The sequence below is a fragment of the Pezoporus flaviventris genome, unplaced genomic scaffold, assembly GCF_033815535.1.
Source record: "Pezoporus flaviventris isolate CSIRO_AGI_PZ_B2104156 unplaced genomic scaffold, CSIRO_AGI_Pfla_v1 ptg000188l, whole genome shotgun sequence".
Classification (NCBI taxonomy): Eukaryota; Metazoa; Chordata; class Aves; order Psittaciformes; family Psittacidae; genus Pezoporus; species Pezoporus flaviventris.
Window position 1 is genome coordinate 2,118,520 of NW_026892736.1, and position 21,906 is coordinate 2,140,425.

General features: G+C 47.4%; 1 protein-coding gene across 7 annotated transcripts in view; it reads left to right on the forward strand.

The window, feature by feature from the left end:
• The window catches only part of EXOC6B (exocyst complex component 6B), a 292,989-nt gene that overhangs the window by 260,220 nt on the left and 10,863 nt on the right, over positions 1–21,906 (forward strand). Inside the window, exon 22 of one of the 7 annotated variants that reach the window (XR_009741213.1) lies at positions 4,945–5,018. The exons of the other annotated variants lie outside the window; for them this stretch is intronic. The gene's annotated coding sequence lies outside the window, so the exon portion shown is untranslated. The remainder of the gene's footprint in view (positions 1–4,944; positions 5,019–21,906) is intronic. 7 annotated transcript variants of the gene reach the window in all.

Sequence of the window (21,906 nt, forward strand, 5' to 3'; positions counted from 1 at the left end):
CTGTATTCACACCCTGTACTTGCTGTAGGGACTGATGCTCCTTGGCCAACACTTCCAAAACTGGCACCGTGTTGAAGCAAAATCCTGCCTTGAACTAGCTGAATTAAACCCCAAACATTTCCCTGGCTTCTTTGGGGACCTTTTAAGCAAAGAGATAGATGTGCATGATGCAGTGCTGGCTGCACCTCACTTCAGCTGCTGTATAATCCCAGGGAATTCTTTCCAAGGTTGCTGGATTAACAGTGCCAGAGGGGTCGAATGGATTGCAGGATGTCTGAGAACATCACATTCCCCGCATGCAGGGAAGATTTTGGGGTCTTATTAAAGAGATAAAGATTTTAGGCAGTCCCCCTTTTGCACAGAGCTGTGGGATATATCCCTGTCCTTGCTCTTTATTGTTTGCAACAGCCAAGCAGGACAGGGCACATCCTTCTCTTTTCCAGGTTCAAAATTCCATGGCTTTGGCTCTCCTGCTGGTTTTGGCCCGTGTTGGTTCCAGTTTGTTTGACGCTTCTCTCTTCCCCCATCCCTCCATCCTCATCTTCCCGCTCCACTCGAGCCTCTTCAAGCTGCTGCCGCTCTTCTGAGCCCCCAGAGAGAGAAATAAATTGTGCAGAAACAAATTCCCTGCATATGAATTCCCCTTGGAAACCCGCCTGCCTGGTTTATAATTAATGCTGCTATTGTTCTCCTCCTTTTTTGTATATTTAGATGGCCTTTTTGTTTAAAGTTGATTACTTGCTGCTCCTTTGAGCATCTCTCAGGGGAGGGAAATGGATGATAGTTCAACAGTGGATCAGCCACAATATGTGCTAAATAAACAGACTTGCTAAAAACACCATAAAGGCCCCTTTGTCCTGTCGGATAGCAAAAGGAGAAGGGGAAAAGATCTCCCAGAAGTGTAACTTATCTGTGGGATCCCCTATTGCTAATATTGTACCGGGAAGTGTCCTAAATTAAACACTTCCACCCTTCATCAGTCACCTAAAATGTCACCTCGGCATTAAAGGTCTAGCAGATGGTATCATCTTAAGTATTCCCAGTAGCAGCCAAGCCTGTGCTGGGCAAGGTCTCTGTGTTCAACCATGTTAACACACCGTGCAAGAGCTTATGTCAAGGAGCAGAGTAATAGGTTGCCCATGGCTATCGATTAAATGACAGTTTTCCCTCCTCACAAGATTGATCTTGGCTTTGGGTTTAGCAGGCCCCAGCCCCGGCTGCAAGTTTGTCAGTTATCTAATTTTAATGATCAAGTTTCCATTTCTTCTGGGAAAGTAATTTATATTTCAGAGGCTTTGGAGAGAGAAGGAAAAAAGGGAATATGTGAACATCCAGCGACGCGGGGGAAAGGCTGAGCGACCTTCAGGCATCCTGGATGTGTTCCTGATAGGAGGTGGCTAGAAAGTTAATTCAGATAGTGATTTGGGGGGGGGTGGGATTGAGGAGATCAGCAGTGTTTGAACCCCCGGGTGATCTGGACCACACAGAGCACATCACGTGAACTTGAGTCATGAAGCTGGTTTGCAGCCTAGGTGCCCTGCAACCTCCCCAGCACCACTGGGAAGTTCCACCAGCACATGGAGCTTCTCAAACTTAAACAGGGAAGATTTAGGTTAGATATAAGGAAGAAATTCTTTACTGTGGCAGTGGTGAGGCACTAGAGCAGTTTGCCAAAGGAGGTTGTGGCTGCCCCATCCTTGGCAGCGTTCAAGGCCAGGTTGGATGGGGCTTGGAGTAATTTGCTGTAGTGGAAGGTGTCCCTGCCCGTGGCAGGGGTTGGAAGTGGATGAGCTTTAAGGTCCCTTCCAACCCAAACCAGGCTGGGCTTCTATGGGGCTGGTTATACTTTAATTTCTCCTTGACCTTCCTGCTTGAGCAGAAACGTGTCATGAAGCTGTTCCCTAGAGGCAGTGACCTGGGTTCAGCCCTGCTGTTGGCTCCCAGTGTAAGCAACGTGCTCAGATAGACGCAGTGGTGTCATATGGTGGCATGTCCATCGGGGAAGCTCTTTGAAGCTTATCAACCTGAAGGACTCAGCCTGCTGAGAAGCAATCTTGATTTATTATTAACGACTGGGTAAAACAAGATCATGAATGACTGCAAAACTCTTGCATCCAGTCGCACACATGATTATTTGCTGCTGCTTTTCGGAACTGAAGTTCACCGCTGGGTTAATTGCTTTTGGTCTGTAGTTATCTCCGGAACATCCTATCAATGTCATATGATCAATAAATAAACTCGGAAGAAAATTTAAGACATCTGTATGGACCAAAATATTGGGTATGAAATCATAGCAAAAAGTGCTTGGCAAAAGAGGCCATTAGAAGCAAGATTAGTTTTCATAAACAACAGCATGGTGTGTTTTGAAATGCTTGCTTAGCCTGCAAAAACGGAAGGAGGCCAAGGGAGTCAAGATGAGGAGGGAACCGTTGACTAGAGCTGCAGTGAAGCATCCCAGGGCACATCAGGGTGCCTTTAGCACAAGTGGAAATTCATGGCAAAGGAGGAGCTGAGCTCGTGCCACAGGCTCATGAGGTTTGAACCTTCTTCTCCAACAGTCTGTGGATTAAATGCAGGATTTAAATGTGGGGTAAAGACCTGGGCTGATTCAGCCTGGACAAGAGAAGGCTCCTGAGGGGGAGACCTTAGAGCAGCTCCAGTGCCTAAAGGGGCTGCAGGAAAGCTGGAGAGGGGCTTGGGACAAGGGCCTGGAGGGCCAGGCCAAGGGGAATGGCTTGAACCTGCCCGAGGGGAGACTGAGATGAGCTCTTAGGCAGAAGCTCTTCCCTGTGAGGGTGCTGAGGCGCTGGCACAGGGTGCCCAGAGAAGCTGTGGCTGCCCCATCCCTGGCAGTGTTCAAGGCCAGGTTGGACCCAGGGGCTTGGAGCAAGCTGCTCTAGTGGAAGGGGTCCCTGCCCGTGGCAGGGGTTGGAGCTGGAGGAGCTTTGAGATCCCTTCCAACACAAACCAGGCTGGGATTCTGTGTTTTATGCCCTGGGAGTAGGGCATCACCCAAAGCAGCATCACCAGCAGAGTGGAAGAGAGGTCATTGCTTTTCTTTTCCATCTCTGTTCTTCTTGCAGGCTTCTTGGTCCTGAAGGGTATTTCTTTGCGAGGAAAACCCTTGTCTTAATCTCCTCTCTAACCGAGTTATCAATTCCGTTTACTTAATGGCACGTGGAAACACCGCAAGCAAGTTGTCAATGCAGAGAGGCAGCTTTGAGTTGTAATGCAGAACAGAAGGAGAGAGTGTCATAGGCAGAGATTAGTGGCTGAGGCCCTGCAAAACCAGAAAGAATGGTGAGACTTTCCTTGGTGGTGAGAGGATGAATGAGCTGAACACCAGTAGAAAGAAAAAATGAAGAGAGAGAAACCCACTCAGAACTGCTTTTTCTTTTGTCCAACCAAGTGAGAACAAGGTAATGAAGGTAAAGACTCTTTCACTGGAAGGGATGGGAGCTTGAATCCGGACAAAGTTGGCTTTTTATTTTTTTAACAAATAGCAGTTTGCTGCCACGGTAAATCAAAGCTGACATGGCTGAATTTAAAACACTGCCTAACTCTTCCAAAGGGGAATTCAGAAAGGAACATGGGAGGGAAAAGGAGGCTTTCTATGGTAAGGCAAAAATGTGCTTTCCTCCCAGGTGTGCTGGTTTTTCTGTTTCTTTCTTTCTTAAAGCATCCAGAGCTTGAAGGATTTGGGTGAGAACACTGAAAATGATAACTGTATCTTAGCATCATCTTAGTGTGCTTTGTGCTGGGTAAAAATACCTTTAATGTTTGGGGTCTCCGTGCAGGTAATAGCAGTGCCGTGAGCGTGCGGTTTCTTCCCCATTGGGATGCAGTCCCTTGTGCCCTCTGCATAACTCCCATTGAAAGTGATACACAGCATTTCCAAGATGCTGGGAGAACAATTAATAAATTGCATTGAATAGAATTACATGAGCCCTGCAGCAGAAAAATGGATTACTTACGGCCCCGCCAGCCACCCTCCCACGGCCGTAACCTCGGAGGAGCACTCACTTTACAGTTCACGCCGCAGCGAGGTCAGATCCAGTGTTGAAACGGGATGAAGGACCAAAGGCAGTCCTGAAATAATGTTAGGCTGAGTGAACCCTGATAACAATCAAGGAAACTCAGAGCTCAGACCCTGAAACTCTTACAGTGGAGTCAGTGTGTGCCAGGGGACCGTGTCTCTGAGGTGTTCACCTCGAGATGCTGGGGAATAATAAGGTTAAATGAGATGATTGTTATTTATTTTGGGAAGATTAAGGATGGATTTTGGCCCTACGCCTTGGGAAATGCGTTGAATTCATAGCCAGGAGCGTCTCTCAGCCACAGCTGTCCATCTTTACACTGATGGTGATTTTTTATCTTACCTCCTTTATTAAGCTCCTTAACTTCAGATGGGTGGAAATGGGTGGATGTAGCTGCCTATGGATAAACTTTGTGTTTTATGATGTGGTTTATGACCTTATGGTTACAGCTGTTCTCTTGATCACGGTGCAGTGTCGGTAGCTAAAGATTCACCCTCCTCCATCTCCACCTTTGCTTCTTTGCCCTCTTCTATCAGGAATTTGCCTTTGCATTTGTTATTGCTTAGCCCAGGTGCACCCAGTTGTACCTATTTCCTCCAGCCTTGAAGGTATGAATCAACTGAGAAAAAAAGATGGAATATAATGACAGTCCTAGAGGATGTGATGGAGGGGTGATGGTTAAAGTTGGGGTGCTCAAATTGTATTAATTGTTAGGATAGCCCCTCTGGGAATACAGGAGACACATTATTTGATACGCTTAAATGCTCTTTTCTGGAGAAGCAGCCCTGTGTTCAGAGGGGACACCAGAAGAGCTGGATTTCTCCCTGTCTGGACTCCCCTAAGGAAACGTAGGTGTGATAGCTCATACATAGATCAGCCTCGCAATAATAAACACCGTAAATAGCAGGTGAGCTGTTAGTGCAGAGGAGGATGCTTGAAGGAGCAACTTGTTCCCAGCTTGGGACACTAGCTGAGATCATGGTAGGTGCTTTCCAGGCTTGTGTTGCTGATCATGGACTTCCTTCATGATGACATTTAATGATAGATGTTCAAGATTCGGATGGAAATAGCATTCCCCCCCCCATCCCCAGCTTCAGACACTGCACACTCAGTCCAATGGGTTAACCGGTGCTTTTGAGGAATTTAGTAACTCCTAAAAACACCCCTGCTTTTCTGGGACTTTCCTGACGTGTCTCTGAGTGTGGCAGTGGATTTCTGGAGGCCAAGACTAGCGCTTGGAAGGTATTCCCACAGAAAATTGCAAAACTAAATCAACTCTGCATGCTGGTAGCTCTATTGTGATGAAATGCGTTGAACCAGAAAGTTCAGTGTTCTTGGAGGCTTTTCTTGTGGTCAGTGCCAGAGATTTCTGATTAATAAGGAAAACAGCACGGCTTCCTGCCTCTGAGGTGCTGGGACTAAGAAAATTAAGCAATAGGGATGAGGAAAAGCCTGAAGCCGGAGGACATAATGGTAGCAAAAGGAAGGAGAATAAGATGTAAAAGTGTGTATCCCTGAGAAATAGTAGGGAGAAAAGTGGTTTGAAAAAGGCAGTGGGAGCCTTCTCGGAGAAGAGTTTGATTTGATGCCCACTCGAAGATGTGCAGTTGATCTGCCAAGCATCTTTTCCAACCCTGATAAATATCTGAACCAGGGGAAACACTGCTCTCCTGGGAATGGCATCATTAGGAAGGCTGGTTTTGGCAGCTTACACTTGTTTGGATTCTCTAGTGTCTAATAGGACTTGAGCATTTTTCTTGTATGGTCTTGTCTTCTTTAGCTGGCCATCTGCTTTGGGTAAATAGGGAAGGTAATTGTCCTGAGGAGTTGTGGAGTCTACATCTCTGGAGATACCTAAAACTCAACTGATGATCATAGAATCCCAGAGTGGTTTGGGTTGGAAGGGGCCTTAAACCTCATCCAGTTCCAACCCCTGCCACGGGCAGGGACCCCTTCCACTAGAGCAGCTTGCTCCAAGCCCCTGTGTCCAACCTGGCCTTGAACACTGCCAGGGATGGGGCAGCCACAGCTTCTCTGGGCAACCTGTTCCAATGCTTTACCATCATTCTGAGCAAGTCACTCCAGCTCCCATGCCTTGAGCAGGAGCCAAGTGGTCTTCAGAGATCCCTCCAGCCCCAGATACTCTGTGGTTCTCCATGTTCTTCATGAAAATGGTTCAAAGCTGCAGCAGGGGAGCTTTAGACCAGACAGTAGGAAGCATTTCTGTATAGAAGGTGGCCAAACATTGGGGCAGCCTTCCTAGAGAGGTGATTGATGCCCCAAGCATGTTGGTATTGAGGAGGTGTTTGATGAGTTCTGAAGTGGTCAGGCAGTTGGACTAGATGATCATTTTAGGTCCCTTTCAATTGAAATAGAGTGTTCTATGTTGACAGGTGTGAAGTCGCTACTAACCAGTTTGTGTTTTAGGGAGGGCTTTAAGGATTGACTCTCATAAGTCTTAAATTGAATGAAGAATAACCGTGTAAGCCTCTTTTGCTTGAGGAGCCCATCCGTAAAGGAAGAAGTTGGAAAGGTGAAAGTGGAAAGCAGAGTGGCTTATCCAACAGATCCACGTTTCATGTGTCGTCAGCAGGAGAGTGAATCCTGGGGTCAGCACTTGGGGGATGAGAGGAAGAGGCTGAGAAGAGCGTGGTGGATACACAAGCAGCCAATGCCCCAAGCTCTGAGTCATGGAGGGGGTTTATTAACTTGAGCAAGAACAAAGTTGTACCCAAAGGCATTTTGATGTTGTGCAGACATCTACATAAGGATATCTATGTTTTCTGACCGTCCTGTGTCCCTGCCAACTAAATCCGATCGCCCTCAGCTCGAGTACTTTTTCTCTTTATAAATGTAGTTCGATAATGAAATAGAAACACATGGCTTGGGTGGTTTTTTCCTCCCAAATACCATGTTAATTTAAAAAAGGCCTTTTTCATTAGACATTATATACACAAGGGCTACAGATTACAAATGCAGAAAATTAAATTGTAAACTCTACAGTGAGGCCTTGGGGGGGAACAGTAATGAGAGATGTGAGCCCTCCCCTTTGCCCAGCCTCCAGCGGGATGCTCACATGGAGGCAGGCTGGGGAAGACGAAGTCCCTTCAAACTCCAGAAACCACAAAGGATGGGTCAGATCCTTATTGCCTTTAAATTATACTCAGAACTCCAGGCTCGCTCCGTTTCGCAGCGTTAAATGAGTTTTGTGCGTAGATTTGAGATGAATTGGGCATTTTGCTTTGGTTTTTTTTCTTCTTTGCTGCTGCTTCCAAGTAAGTTATTGCAAAAAATAAAATAGGCAGTTCATCCCATTTCTGATCCTAGATCTGAATTAATATTAATTATTGCAATAAATCTGTCTCATTGAATCCCTTCAGTGGCTGAAGTCCGTGATTGTGGCTGTGGCAGCAGCAGCATCCTCCTCAGTTCTCTTAATAAAATATTTGCTGCTTCATTAAGCCCCCAGGGAGCTGCATGTGGTTCCTCTCCCATTACATGTGGTGTGCACCCGTTCTCCCAGCACACACTCTATAATCTTCCCTCATCTCCTTTTTTCTTAAAATCCTGAGCTGGAAATGCTTCTGTGCCCTTCATTTCTTGCACTCTCCTGCAGTTGTAGCTTCTTACACTGTCTCTCCATCCTGAACCTGTTCTTTTTCTATTTTGTGGTGCCTCTTGGCAAGAAGGATGCTGAATTATGTGTAGGATTGCCTGGGACATGCATACCTCAGCTCTGGAGCCAGGCTGGGAGAGCTGGGCTGGGGCAGCCTGGACAAGAGAAGGCTCCTGAAGGGGAGACCTGAGAGCAGCTCCAGTGCCTAAAGGGGCTGCAGGAAAGCTGGAGAGGGGCTTGGGACAAGGGATGTAGGGACAGGCCAAGGGGAATGGCTTGAACCTGCCCGAGGGGAGACTGAGATGAGCTCTTAGGCAGAAGCTCTTCCCTGGGAGGGTGCTGAGGCGCTGGCACAGGGTGCCCAGAGAAGCTGTGGCTGCCCCATCCCTGGCAGTGTTCAAGGGCAGGTTGGACACAGGGGCTTGGAGCAAGCTGCTCCAGTGGAAGGGGTCCCTGCCCGTGGCAGGGGTTGGAGCTGGATGGGATTTAATGTCCCTTCAACCCAAACCAGTCTGGGATTCTATGACTCTGTAATATGATACAATGTCTTATCATATAATCCTATATCTAGTCTAATGCTTTCCAAAGGAAATGAAGACCCAGACAATCAGTGCCTGTGAGTTTTGCCCATGTATTTCCCCCTCTGCTCCTCCCAGCACTTTCTGAACTCATCAAAAGAGTTCAGAAAATTTCATAAAGTGTGGAGGGTTATTAAATTACTTCAAGTTTCATGGAAATAGGATGAGAGGGAAGTCCAGCAAGTGCTCTCCCTACAGAGGGACTGCACTGAGAGCTCACGCTTTGTTACACCCAGAGAATCCAGCGGGAAGGGGGTTTTATAGATGGGATGAGGTTCAAGCAGGGTCGGCCCATCCTTGTATGAAAGTCAGTCAATCACACACATGAATTTATGTAAAGCCACGCTTGCTGAATGTGCTGCTCACTGAAACACTTGTTAGGAGTTAGGCCATGGTCTTTTCTATAAGCCCCTGGCTGACTCTGAAAATGACTTGATACTTAATTCCCCCGTGGTCTAATTAAATTTTATTTGTTAAAGGAGCTGCTGGTTTTCAGCATCTCTGAAGCAAAGTCTGGGCTTTATTTGCTCATTTTTACCTCCTGGAGCGTTTTAGGGCTTAGCTCACCCACAAGAGCATCATCCCCGTGTATGATAACGAGTGTGCCGCGGTATTTCCTGTGGCTTCTTTATACTCTTTGCAAATCCATTTATGCCCCTTCTCCTGTGCAGGGTCTTCACCACCAAAGGGTTTTGCAGGGGGGGGTGCACAGGCACCTCATCAAAGTCTGCAGAAAGCTGGTTTTTTTTGTTCCTTCCCTTTTTGGTTATTTCTTATGTCTGTAGAGGGTGAGGAAGCTGCGCTGCCCTGCATGGAGCAGCCGTGACCATGAGGTCATTTCAGGTGAGGTGAAGAGCTGCTGCTGGAGCCCTTCTGGAGGCTCCCTCCTGGAGCAGGTTGGACACTCACCATGATATTTAACCTTGTACACATCTGTGGTGCAGGAGGAGGAGCATATCAAAAGCTTGGGGTTCTCTGGGCTCCTAAAAGCAGCGCTGGTTTCCCTCTTGCCCATCACATCGTCTTTTCACTTCTGCTTTAGGCATTAGATCAAGCCATTGAGCAGGCAGGTGATTAATAACCCATGTGATTTCCATCCCTGCGATTACAGAGTGGTTTGGGTTGGAAGGGACCTTAAAGCTGGTCCGGTTCCAACCCCCTGCCACAGGCAGGGACACCATCCACTAGAGCAGCGTGCTCTAGGCCATGTCCTGTTTCTTTCTAAACTGTCTCAATTCACACGATTGGGGTTTTATCCATTTGATTTTTACTAAACTCAGTGGTCCTGTACATCCATTGTACGATCCACTCTTTAAACATGCTTGCTTTCAAGCAGAATGGGGTTTCCTAGAGGCTTTGCTGCCTCCTCTGCGCCTGGGTGAGGGTGTAGGTGTGCAGAGGTGTTCCTCGTCTGTCGATGGAGTACAGCGATATGCAGAAGGTCATGCACCCACAGCCTAAATAAGTGATGAGACGTCATGAAAAATTCGTATTTGAACACAAGGAAAGCCATGGGCTTGCTTGGCTTTTATTTATTTTTAATTTTTCCTTTCTTTTTGGATGCACTGCCTGACTTATTCATGCTTCTGTCTGGGGGGGGGGGGGGGCTTCAGAAATGAAGCCCTTTTTAAAGAGAAAAGAATATCAGACACAGCTGGTGGTTCAGAGAGGAAAATCACGAAGCAAGAGGAAGGAGTGTGGGAGAAAGCATTAAGGCAAGAATGAAAAATGAGGCTCGGAGAGAGGCTTGTTAGCAGCAAAGAGATGAGCAGCAGCATATAAACAGGGATTTCATTGCAGAGTTTTGACTTTGCCTGAAGGTTTCAGGGGTTCAAGAAGCGCTGAACAGCAAAATCCTCCTCTCCTGGGGTTGTGCCTCTCGGTTGTCTCTGCTGGATCTGCTGTAGGTGAGGGTGAACGGTGTTAGGGGTGGAATCCTGCTCTTCATGTATGATTTACAGCAAACCTCTGGGGAGACAGCAACTGCCGACTCCGGGCTGGTTCTCCAAAACTATGAAGTTCACCAAAGGGTGAGAGCAATCCTGCTGAGTGGAAACTGTAGTATCGCTGGCAATTGGAAATGAAACCCTGCATGTGATTGCCTCCGGGGATGTACGAGTAATTCTATCCCATATGGATCAAGAGATGGGAAGAGGTTGGGTGTAGAGACAGCCAGGCAGACTCTGCTTTCTGACTGTACATTTTCAGGTTAAGAGGCCTCTCTGCCTCTTGCCGTTGCAGTGTGCTTGTATCCCTTTTGTCTGAATTTATTGATGCTCATTGCCTTTGATAGGGTCACTGAGGAATCCTCTGGCTTTGATGAACACCTTGTTAGTGATTTATTTCCCTCCCATAATAACACTGTCCTTCCCTTTCCTTTCCTACATCCCTTTTCCTATTGCCACTCAGTGCTTTAACTGTGTGGTGCTTTCTGCCGTGGGTGCAACTGGTGTGGTTGCAGGTGGATGTGGATGTTTCTGCTGGAAATAAGCATCTCCTGAAGGAGTTGGGTGGAAGATGCTGAGGACACCAGCTTCAGCCCCTGAGAACAGCACACAAACCCAGTTACTTTCATTACTTTCATACCTTCCCTTCATTAGTACCCAGTTGCAGGATTTCTTTCCTTCTGGACCCAAAGCTTTGCAGTTCTTGGGAAGTATTAAAATACCCTGTTCACCCACAAAATGAGCCTTCACTTGCAGATGTCTGGGCCTGCCAGTGGGAAACCTTGTGATGGTATTTGCTTAGGAGATGAGCTGTCTTAATGCTGTCACCCTCTGCTCGGTGGCTTGGACCTGTCCTCAGGATGACATACAGCTCTTGCAAGGTTTCTCCTGTTGAGGAAGAAGTAGAGTGGTTTAGTGTTGATTTGGGGGGATAAAAAGTGTTTTGAATACCTGATTTAAGTGATTATGAGATACATGATTGTGGTAAATGGCTAATGCGCCAGTGCTGCTTTGCTAATGTTTTTTCTGTTCAAACTTGACTGGAGGACGAAGTATCTCAAAAACCATCTTCTGCCCTTCCAGTGCTGCTTCCTGAATGCTGAAGGGGCTGGGACTGCTCTTATCTTGCGATACCAGATCAAGAGATTGGCAGGGACAGCATTATTGCCACCACAAGTTCCTCTTCTGAGCGGTGACCCTCAGAATGCTGAGAGTTTAAAGTCCAGTTCTGAGTCTTCTAAGCCCAGGTTTTGCCATCTCAATAACGTGAGAGAGTGCCTTGGGCTGCTAGATGGAAAGTGTGTGCAAGATTCATGATTCTTTGATGGTTTTGCCGTGCACCACCTCAGCTCCCAGCTCCGCTCTGGCTTTTTTATTTCTTTAAATAATTTCTTCCCCTTTTTTTTTTTTTTTTTTTTTAGCTAACAATGACCTCAGCTGTTTGTTTAAGGAGTTCATAACCCCACAGAAACGTTACGGCAACCGAAAGGAAGCTTGCAAGAAGCCCTTTGGTTGGGAGCCTCTGGCGTCGATCTGCTGGGCTTCTGCTTTATGTTCCTATCAAACAATAATCAAATTAAGGGGAAAGAAGAAAGCAAACAGTTTGGTGTAAATAGAGACAAATCCGTGTTGGTTTATCCTTCCTCAGTGTTGAGCACAGGAAAGGGTGAGCAGACGGCTTGGCCTGGCTGCCTGTTCCTGCAAAGAGGTGAATGAGGCAGCAAAACGGTGAAGGAAATGCGGGTACCTGCAGGTAAACCCTGGAGTAACACGTCCTGGTCTTGTATTGTGCCAACGCCTTTGTTTTGGGCTGAAATTGCCCAGGAAAAAGGATGCTGGGCTTAAAAGCAAGGCTGCTAAGGCTGGACTTAGAGCTGAGGCATGTTTACCTTATGCTTGAGTGTGCCAATGTCGTGTAAGCTGGACCATTCTTGAGGGTCTTACTGGTTTGGAGGAGTTTCATCACCTGTGGGCATGCTGAGTTAATGGCTCTGTCAGACCTGGAACCAGAAGTCTGGTGATGGAATGTGGATGGCAGTTCCCTGAGCAGATTCCCATGGAAGAGGGGTGCAACTAGATGAGCTTTAAGGTCCTTACCAACCCAGCCCAGTCTGTGTTTCTATGTTGTGGGTTCTGTGTATAAGGTTTTATCTGCTCTGGCAAATCCCCCTTCACTTCTACATGAAATCTATCGTGTCTCTTTTTTATTGCTATTATTTTTATGTTGTCTTCTCTTTTCCCCTTTTTTCCTTGTTTCCCTGTTTCTGTTTTTACTTTTCCCTTTTGTTTTTTCTTAGGGTTTTTTTCTTTTTTTTTTCCATTTGCCTTTTTCCTCTTTTTTTTTTCCTTTTTTCTTTCCTTTTTTTTCAATTTTTTTTTTCTTTTTTTTCTTCCTCTTCTTTTTCCTCTTTTTCTTTTTCCCTTTTTTGTTTTTAGCTTTTATTATTTTTTGTTTAATTTTCCTTTTTTTCTTGTTTTCTCTTTTGCTTTTTCCCTTTTACCTCCCTCTCTTTCATTCCCCTCCCATCCCCACTCCTGTTTGGTTTGGTTTGACTGGGGGGGGGGGGGGGGGGGCAGGTGTATTGGTGTATTCTCCCCATATTTACTCCAAATCTCCTGAGCAGTTTTCTCCTGGCACCTTAAAAATTCCCTAGAGTTTGGAAAGAAAGAGCTGCCTTTGGGGATGCTGGTGATCACTGGGACTGGCCACTGCAGGACTGGGGGAGCATCAGCTCCGGGCATCACACTGTTCAACCTCTCCTTAAACAGGACAGCACCTTTCAGGATCCCATCTCAGCACCCCAAACCCTCCCTTCGCAGCCCTACCAGTGCTTAAAGAGCATATTTAACCCCAAAAGGGATTTCCTGCTGTTTTCTCTCCCTTCACAAACCCTCATGCTGTGTCCCCATCACCACCCCAGCCACGAGCATCAAATTCCCTGCTCCACTGGGACCTTGCCGTCATCTATTGCCTTTTTTCCCCACAAATTGCTCTATAACAGGGTGATAACTCTGCGTGCACATCATAAAACATCTCTTCCCAGGATTTACCCCCTATGTCGATGCTAAGGGGATTTCTCAGCCTCGCCTTTCCCTCCTAACCCGGCTCTTGGCATCCGAAATCTGCCTTTGTTTATACCTTTCCAAGGCTGTGACAATAAGTGCAAGGCCATCCAGAGGTTAGTGTGACACCACGTAAGGAAAAGCCTTTGCTTTTGTTTTCAGATTCCTCTGAAGGTTGTGGGTTTTTTTATCTACAACAAATAGCCATAAATCCTGCTGGGTCTCCCTGTGCCCAAGGCTGCAGCACGAGCCCGGCGGATGCAATAGCAGGATGAAATGCTGCTTCAGCTGGGATCTCTCCTGATGCTCAGCCTTTTCATCCCAACATATTTAGTTACAGGAAAGCGTGCCTTGCAAGGTTTTGGAGGTTTAATTTATTGGAAGCTGGAGTTTGATCACCCTGGGTATTTTCAGGATGCCTAAAGCAAGTGTTGAATGTCCCTGCCCTTGGTAGTGGAACTGGATGAGTTTGAGGTCCCTTCCAACACAAACTGTTCTGTGATTCTGTGATTTATGTCCTGGGACATAAAAAGTCTGGGGTCCAGAGTATGCAAACCCTCAAAAAACATCAGCTCACCTATCACCATCAACTGGAGTCCAGTGATTTCATGGCCTCGCTGTGTAAAATCTGCCTTAGATGCTAAGAGGGGCGATGAGCCATCCCAAATGGAAGTTTGGTGGTGTCCACTCAACCAAAAAAGGGATTTTTTTACTGTGTGGTGGAAAATATAATGTGAAATAATGGACTTTAATCTTTATATTTTCCATAGTAATCGATTAGAAGCCACAGAAATACAATTTTCTTTATTTTCCTGAAGTTGGGAATTACCAAATTCACTGATTTCTAACCTTCTGCAAAGTTATTTCATTTCAGTGTTTGCTTTTAGCCAAGTGTTTCCTACCAGTCTTGTCTTCACAGCTGGTTTAAATATCCACTTGCTTGTGCGTCCACCTCTCTGTAGAATATTCTAAATGGCTCTTGCTGTTTTCCAAACACTATTTGAGACTCTGGAAATATAAATCTCATGACCTTATAAAAATAGTTCTAATCAACCACCCAAATTGCTGGGTTATTTGATGGACTAAATTAGTTTTGCAGGTGATGCTGCTAGATACAGGGAATGACTGTGCTTTCAGGGGGGTATCTCTGGAAGCTGTGTGTTTGCAAAGCTGAGCAAACCTTCTCGGGGGAGCTGGCAATGTCCGAGGTCATCTCCTCCATCTCGTCATTCCTGCCCTTGCCATCCTCTGCCTTGGGCAGAGACCCCAGTGTCACCACCGTCTTCAGCAGTGATGCTGGATCCATCTTCTCTGGGCAGGCCCCTGTGAGCTGTGCTGGAGCAAGTCTTCTCCACACCTCGAATCCTGTGGTCAGTCCTGGCCCCCTCACTACAGGAGAGACACTGAGGTGCTGGAGCAGGGCCAGAGAAGGGCACTGGAGCTGGTGCAGGGCCTGGAGCACAGGGGTGGTGGGCAAGGGCTGAGGGACCTGGGGGGTTCAGTGTGGAGAAGAGAAGGCTCAGGGGGGACCTGATGGCTCCCTACAAGTGCCTGAGAGGAGGATGGAGCCAGGAGGGGCTGGTCTTGCATCACTTAAGCTCCCCCTTTGCTGTCTGCCGGGGCGAGGATGTTTCTCTGGGTGAGGACCAAACCCATGACAAGTAAAGGATGGGAAGCATGAAACCACATCTTGGTGCTCCCATTGCCCACCCTTCCCAAATCCCCATCTCCTTTTGTGTTCCTTGAACCATCCAAGATGGGTTCCCCTGTGCAAAGGTTTTATCTTTTCTATTTGTTCCCTGTGTGCCACCCCATCGAGGGAGATGCTGCCTGGTGGCTTTCTTGTTCATCTTGAGTTGAAGAACTTCATGCCACCTCCAAATGATGCTGCTTACCTCCTCATCTGCTGCTCCTAATGGATATTAAATAGCTCTATAATTAGGAAAGTGGCATGTTTCAAGCTTCATAAGCAGAAAAGGCCATTCATCCAGCAAAGCAGCAGCAGAGCCAACGCTGGAGCTGCGTGGTCCTTGCTCTGAGCTTGGACCACCCGCAGGTACCACAGCTGCCCTCCCGCATCTTGCAGGTGTTTGAACCCTTGAAAGCAAGCAAGCCTGCTCTTTTTGTTTCCTACAGAAAAAAGAACCCACCCCAAAGAAGTAGTTCCAGGTCTCAGCCTGCCTCCTGCAAAGCCAGGCAAGGGCACTGCAGTGTGTTTTCTGTTTACAGTAGAGCTTAAAGAAATAAGCATCAGTTACATAGGGGGAAAAATGAGAACACAGTCAAATTGGACCCCAGGGCAAGGCTCGCCGAGAACAATAGATCTGCTAAACAAAACCACCGAGGGTAAGGAGGAAGTTATCATGAAAAGCAGGGGATATATTAGTTTAGTTTAGAGTGGGTTGGGGTTTGTTTTTTCTCGCGAAGAAAGGAAGGTATTTCAAGCACTTGAACTTGAGCGTCTCTGTTTCGCCGCCCAGACGGTCTCCTCTCGACCGGCCGAGTGACCTCTGCCAGCGGATGCTGAGCTCTCCCTTTCCCTCCGTGTCAGCTGGGAGATGAAGAGGCGGCTGCCTCTGCCTCCCGTCGCGCCTGCGTCTTGGAAATAAATGGGAGCGCGGCGACGGGCTGCGGCGCGCTGCGTGAAGAGGGCAGCCAGAGTTTAGGAGGCCGTGGCCTGACAAAGGTTTCCTGCTGGGTGAAGGGAGCCACCAGACCCGATATCGCACCTTGTTGCTCTTTTCTTTTTGCTCTTTCTTGGTTTTGGGTTTTTTTTTTGAGCAGAAAGACATATAAACCCACCACGGGTTATCGCTGCTCACAGCGGGCACGCAGAGCCCCTTGTTCCTATGGGAATCATAGAGTCGTAAACCACGTTGGAAAAGACCTTTAAGATGATCAAATCCATCAAGGGCACCACTAACCCACGGCACTGAGGGCCTCGTCTACACCATGTGTGAACATCTGCGGGGACGGTGACTGCAGCCCTGCCCTGGGCAGCTTGTTCTAATGCCTGAGCACCCTTTGGGGCAGGAATTGTTCCTCAGCTCCTATCTAAACATCCCCTGGTGCAGCTTGAGGCCGTTTCACCTTGTCCCATCCCTTGTTCTTGGGAGCAGAGCCCCCCACCTCCTCACTCCACCCTCCTGTCGGGCAGTTGTAGAGAGCTGCCACAGAGCCCCTACACAACTCATTGCATGCTCCAGCGCAGAGAACAACACTGCCTCCCTCCTATTCCCTCCTATAGCTGCTTCTCCATCTCCTGCATGTGCCGGCGCGCTCCAGGCTGGTTCCCAGCAGCTCCCGGCCTTTCCACCGCTCCCCCTGCCCAAGGAGGACGGGAGGAAGCGCGCCGATAATGCTCATTAAATTTATAGCGGCGTCGCGCTGCACTGTTTAATCAAGGTTACGTGACTGTGTGCTGCCGCGCAGGGTACAAGTTCAGCGCAAGGTGAATCTTGTCTGAGATAATCTGAAAGTTCACTCGGAGGTGAAGGCAGCCGCAGCTTCTCGTAGACCAGTTGGGGTTAGCAAGAGGTCACCTCCTTTTTCTTTTCCTCTTTTTTGTGTGTGTGTGTGTGTGTGTAAACCCCTTTTTTAATGGGTAAACAAAAGGAAAAATGCAACTTTGCAGAGGACTTGGCATCAGCTGAGGAACAGGAAGAGTAACTGTGGCGTGCTGGCCCTGTGCTGCGGTTTGGTACCCGGGCTGCAGCGCTCGGGGAGGGTGATGCCAGCACGTTTAGGGACAGCGGGAGCAGTTCAGTTCCACTCGCGTGGCTTTCTTGCACTGTGGCAAGGAGGGGACCCTGAGAGCTGGGCTCAAAAAGGCTTCGCTGGTTTGCTTATCTGTACTGGTGGGACCCCCCCCCAGTGAGGAGAACACTCAGTGCCCCTCACCAGGGTGTCTGGGCATCACGTCCTGGCTGCTGGTGGCGCCAAGTGGGGCTGTATTTAGCTGAAAATTGGGCTCAGTCGTTTTCTGGGCAGACCCTGGTCACTGCAGGTATCTGAATTTGCAGATGAGGAGCATTAACCCCTTTTGTCCCAAAAGCTTTCTGTCTGCAAATCCCTGCTCCACCAAGTAATTGGGAACATTTTCTACTAGAACGGAGGCATCTAAAGTAATTTTTCCCCTCTGATACTATAGGATCGATGAAGGAGTGATTTGTCTATAGGTTTATTTGGAGCACTGCTGCTTTTCTCCCCTCTCAACCCACTTTCCTGTGTTTAGGGGGTTTTGTGTTTCTTTTCTGTGCTCTTCTTAACTCTTCACCTCTTGTACTAAAGCATCCTGATCTGCCATTGAGATACTGGGATTTTCCATGTTATTTCTTCCTATTTTCTTCAGAGCTCCTGATTTTGGAGTGAGGGTCAGGCAGGCTAAGTCAGGTAAATGCACCAGGCTGTGTACACCCACACCGCAGCAGCAGAGAAGGTATTTCTGTATACAGAGGGTACCTGAATGCACAATGCTATCACCCCACCACAGAGCAGAAGGTCTTTTCCCATCAGCAAATCCACCTTTTCCTCCCCATAATAGCTTCAAAAATGCTTCTAATTACCTACAAGCTGAGTATTTCCCGAGCTTTGCAGTCCAAATTCAGCCCAGGTAACCTCAGATACTGACCCCAAGCATTTAGCCAGGCTCCATCCTTACTAAGCTGAGCAATGGGTGCACCGTCTGGCTGTGGCCACTGAAGATCTGAGCCGGAGAGGCTACCAAGGGGATGCTTCTAAAGGAGACATCTTTGCTTGGGGAATGAATCCCCCTTTGTGATGGTTAAATGGAAACGCAAAGTGTTATTCAATAGCGGTCCCTGGAGAAGGCTCTTCCGAGGCTCTTTCATTTCTTTTGGCTGCTGCCCAGTATTGTCTCTTTGTCTTATTGTAGGATCTGGAGGGTAGAAATACGGTCGTCTTCTCTGGAAAAGCACCATGCAAACTTGTGAACCTGCGTGGAGAATTTGATGAGTCTAAATAATCATTTTCATGAGTGCAAATTGGCTACTAAATCCAGCAGGGCAGAGTTGCCTCTTGTTCTTTTGGCCATTCATAGAATCCCCCATCTGGGCGGTTATCACCAGAACCAACTGATTTTTGTTCACAAACATTGAAATCCCTGTGGTTTCGGACCAAATCATTTTCATGCCTTGCTGGGTTTTCTTTTTCCAAGCAGCACTGCATAGTGTTTTGTGATGGCTGGAGAAACTTGGGATTTCCCTAGAATTCAACGTAGCCTTCTCTGCGGGCAAGCCTCCAGTGAATGACTAAAGCCACAATCCTGCACCATCAAAGTCAGCAGGAGTGTGAACAAAGTGGGTAGGGACTTTCCAGCCATCTTCAAGACTGTCATAGAATCATAGAAACATAGAATAGTTTGGGTTGGAAAGGACCTGAAAGCTCATCCAGTTCCAATCCCCTGCCATGGGCAGGGACACCTTCCACTAGAGCAACTTGCTCAAGACCCTGTCACCGTAACACGCTGTGCTAATCCTCGGCGTCTCCACCCTCGCTGTTGGGCTGCTTTGCATCATGTCTCTTGAAGCTCAACAACCTTCTGTGGCTCCTTCATGTGGTTTCGTGTCGCAGGCTGGGAGGAGAAGGTGGATTCCTCAAAGCCGTATTTTACCTGAAAGGGAGGTTTTTCGCTGTAAGCGCGGAAATGAGCTGCAATCAGAAACAACATTTTCTCAGGTAAAGCTGTTAAAGATTTTAATGAGACCCTTGGAGTGAATATCTTCTGAGACAGTAGAAAAGTCAACCCGTGTAATTACAGCATTACTTCAAAGCAGGTGAAAAGCCAGGAGTTTTCCTCGTAATAAACGATGAACGGTTGCAGATGGGAAACCAGAAGAACTTTCTGAGCACACAGCACAGGCAAAAACCTTTCTGGAGGCCTTCCCCTGGAAATCTGATGTAAGAAATACAATTGCCTATAAACAGGCAATAATGCAAATCTGAAAATAATCCAAACTGAACAAATTAGGGCTGTGTAGGTCTCAAGCCTTTCTCCATTACACACTGTCCTATCCGCCATAAATGTTTCCAGATTCTTCTCATGCTTTTTTCCAAGAACTGTTTCACTTTTGCAGAGATAAGTAAACAGAAAACAAAGAGAAGGAAGATAAAGTTTCTGCCTTAACTCACAAAATCAATCCAGTTAAAATGTGAGATGAGGAACTTGGAATCAGTTCTCCTCCCTCCAGCATGAGTGTTCAGGAGGAAGGATAACCCCTGATGGAACATCTGCCCAGGAGACCTGGAGGGGTCACTTGAGCTTTGGCTTCTTGTGCCTTATAGAGAGGTCCAAGCAGGCTGGACAGCATTCTGGGATCTGCAGTGACTCCTAGATGTCCATCCCTCTCTTGCAGACAGGTCTGGTAAGCAGCTAAAATAAGACTAACCTTCCCTGTGCCCTGTGTGTGTTGATCCATTGGCATGTGCAACATCAGGTTACTGCGGGTGTTACCCAACCCCTCATGCAAAGTACACTCAATACCTAGAGCAAATCTTAGTTTCCAGTGAAATCAGTGACAAATCTACTCCTGCTTTCACTTAGGCCACAATTTTACCCTCTCTGTCTTTCACAAGTGAACTAACAAACGTGATGTTCCAATTCCTGGTGCCTTTTCTTCTTAGAAACCCACATCTCTTCATGGGTTAGAGTATTTCTTTCTCTTTCAGTATTAATTTCCCACAAGGCGTAATTGAAACCTCACCAAAATAAATTATTTTGAATGTACTTGTCTGTGGCTGCTGATGCTGGAAACTCTTTGGGCTTTTGTGCTCTGTAACTATTACCCGTTGGCTGGTAGTAGGGGCTGCTCGACCAGGGATGGGGATGTGCTGTGGGCAAGCTTAGGCATGGGCAAACTGGTTTGAATTCAGTTGTCTCTTGTGCTTTTATGGAGCAGGACCAGGTCTTACCTGGGTGTTTTCTGGTGCCACTAGAAGCGTCTTGTCCCTTTGTACAGATGGGTTTAGGTGGGAGGATAGAAGACCCCAAGTGCTGCATTCCTCTGATCCTCTTATCACCTTTATCAAAGGAGCTGTGGAGTTAAATCAATGAAATGACCTTTTTAAAGGCCTCAGTACGTTGGTAAGCTGATGGTGTGATCGCTTGCAAGCTGAAGCATGGTTGGTTTGTAGAAGGTCAAAGGCTGATCATTCTTCACGCTGCTTGCAACAAAGACTGGGGAAGAGGAGCATCAGCCTCCAGCTGGGAAACCACCAAACCCAACTTATAATTAACACTTCTGTGCACCCTGGCATCCAAGGGATGTAAAGCTCATCATGAAAGCTTGACCATAACAGTGTGGCATTGCTGTCCCTTCCACATTGATCTGAACCTCCCCCAAAACCAAGGAAGATCTCACGCACCCACTGTTGGCACCATCTAGACCCAGGCCAGGCTCCTCCAGATGCCTGGCTGTCTCCTGCTTTAAGTCACAGCAAGTTACCTCTAATTCCCTTAGCTTGGTTGGATGTGAGAAATCCGGGATAATTGCCTTTGACTTTGTTGAAACAGGTCGCAGGGTTTGCCAGCTAATGGTCTTGAGTCGTCTTTCCCTTTTCATCCGTCGGTGTTTGTGTGTATGCTTATGCTGATGGTGTTTGTTTTGGGGTTCCTTAATAGCAGGTGGTGCTTTGCAGAAGGCTTGTCGGGCAGTAACACCTCATAGCCCAGCTCTGGCCAGCCCCAGCGTGGTCCCTGAGCACTACAGAGTCAACAGCTCTTAGTAGAGAGGAGTCTGTCTCCTGCTGTACATGTGCTTAGAGGAAGAAGAACTAAAAGGGTAGTTAACAGCTGCAGAGACACGAGGATTCCCTGATTTAGGCTTTTATCAGAGGGAAGATTCAGTTCTTTAAAGGATGTTTCCCACCAGCCCTCACACCATCTGGTTTCTGGTGGATCTGGTGACGCTATGATGGTGTTGGCAGAGGAAAGTCCTTTTCAAACCATTTTGATGCTCTCTCTTGTCATTGTGAGTAAATATGCTGGGTAAAAGGGAAGGGCTGTTTGGTTCTGGGATAGAATAGTGGAACCATAGAACAGCCCAGGTTAGAAGGGATTGAAAGATCATTTGGTCCAGTCTTTTGTGGTAAGGAAAGCCTAGCGGAGATGGTCTGGCACCCTGTTCCATCGCATCCATTCCATCACCTCCAGCACTGGGGACTCCACCACATCCCCAGGGAAGTTGTTCCAGTGGATGGTTGTTCTCACTGTGAGAAATTTCTTTCTTGTATTGAGATGAAACCTCTCCTGTGGCAACATGGAGACATTACTGCTAGTAATGTCTCCAATGTCTTGTAATGACTGCTACTGCTGAACCCAGGACACTTCCCCATGTGGCTCCTTGTAAAGAGAAAGCCTTCATCCTCCATGTAGCTACTCTTTAAGTATTGGAATACTGTGATGGGGGTCTTCACTTCTCCAGGAAGAGACTAGGCCTTGAAGGAGAGTGAGGGTCTTCATGATGGGGTTGTTTCTCCTTTACCATCTGTGGTTGGACTATAGGGTGACTTCGTGTCTTGGAGCAGCTCCAGCTGTGAACAGTTGCTCTTTGCTTTTAATTTGGATGAGTTTTGCTTCCTGCTTCAGTGGCTGCAACATCATGTCACGTGTGGTGGAGGTTCTATCTCAGGAAGCTCTTCCCTCTGCT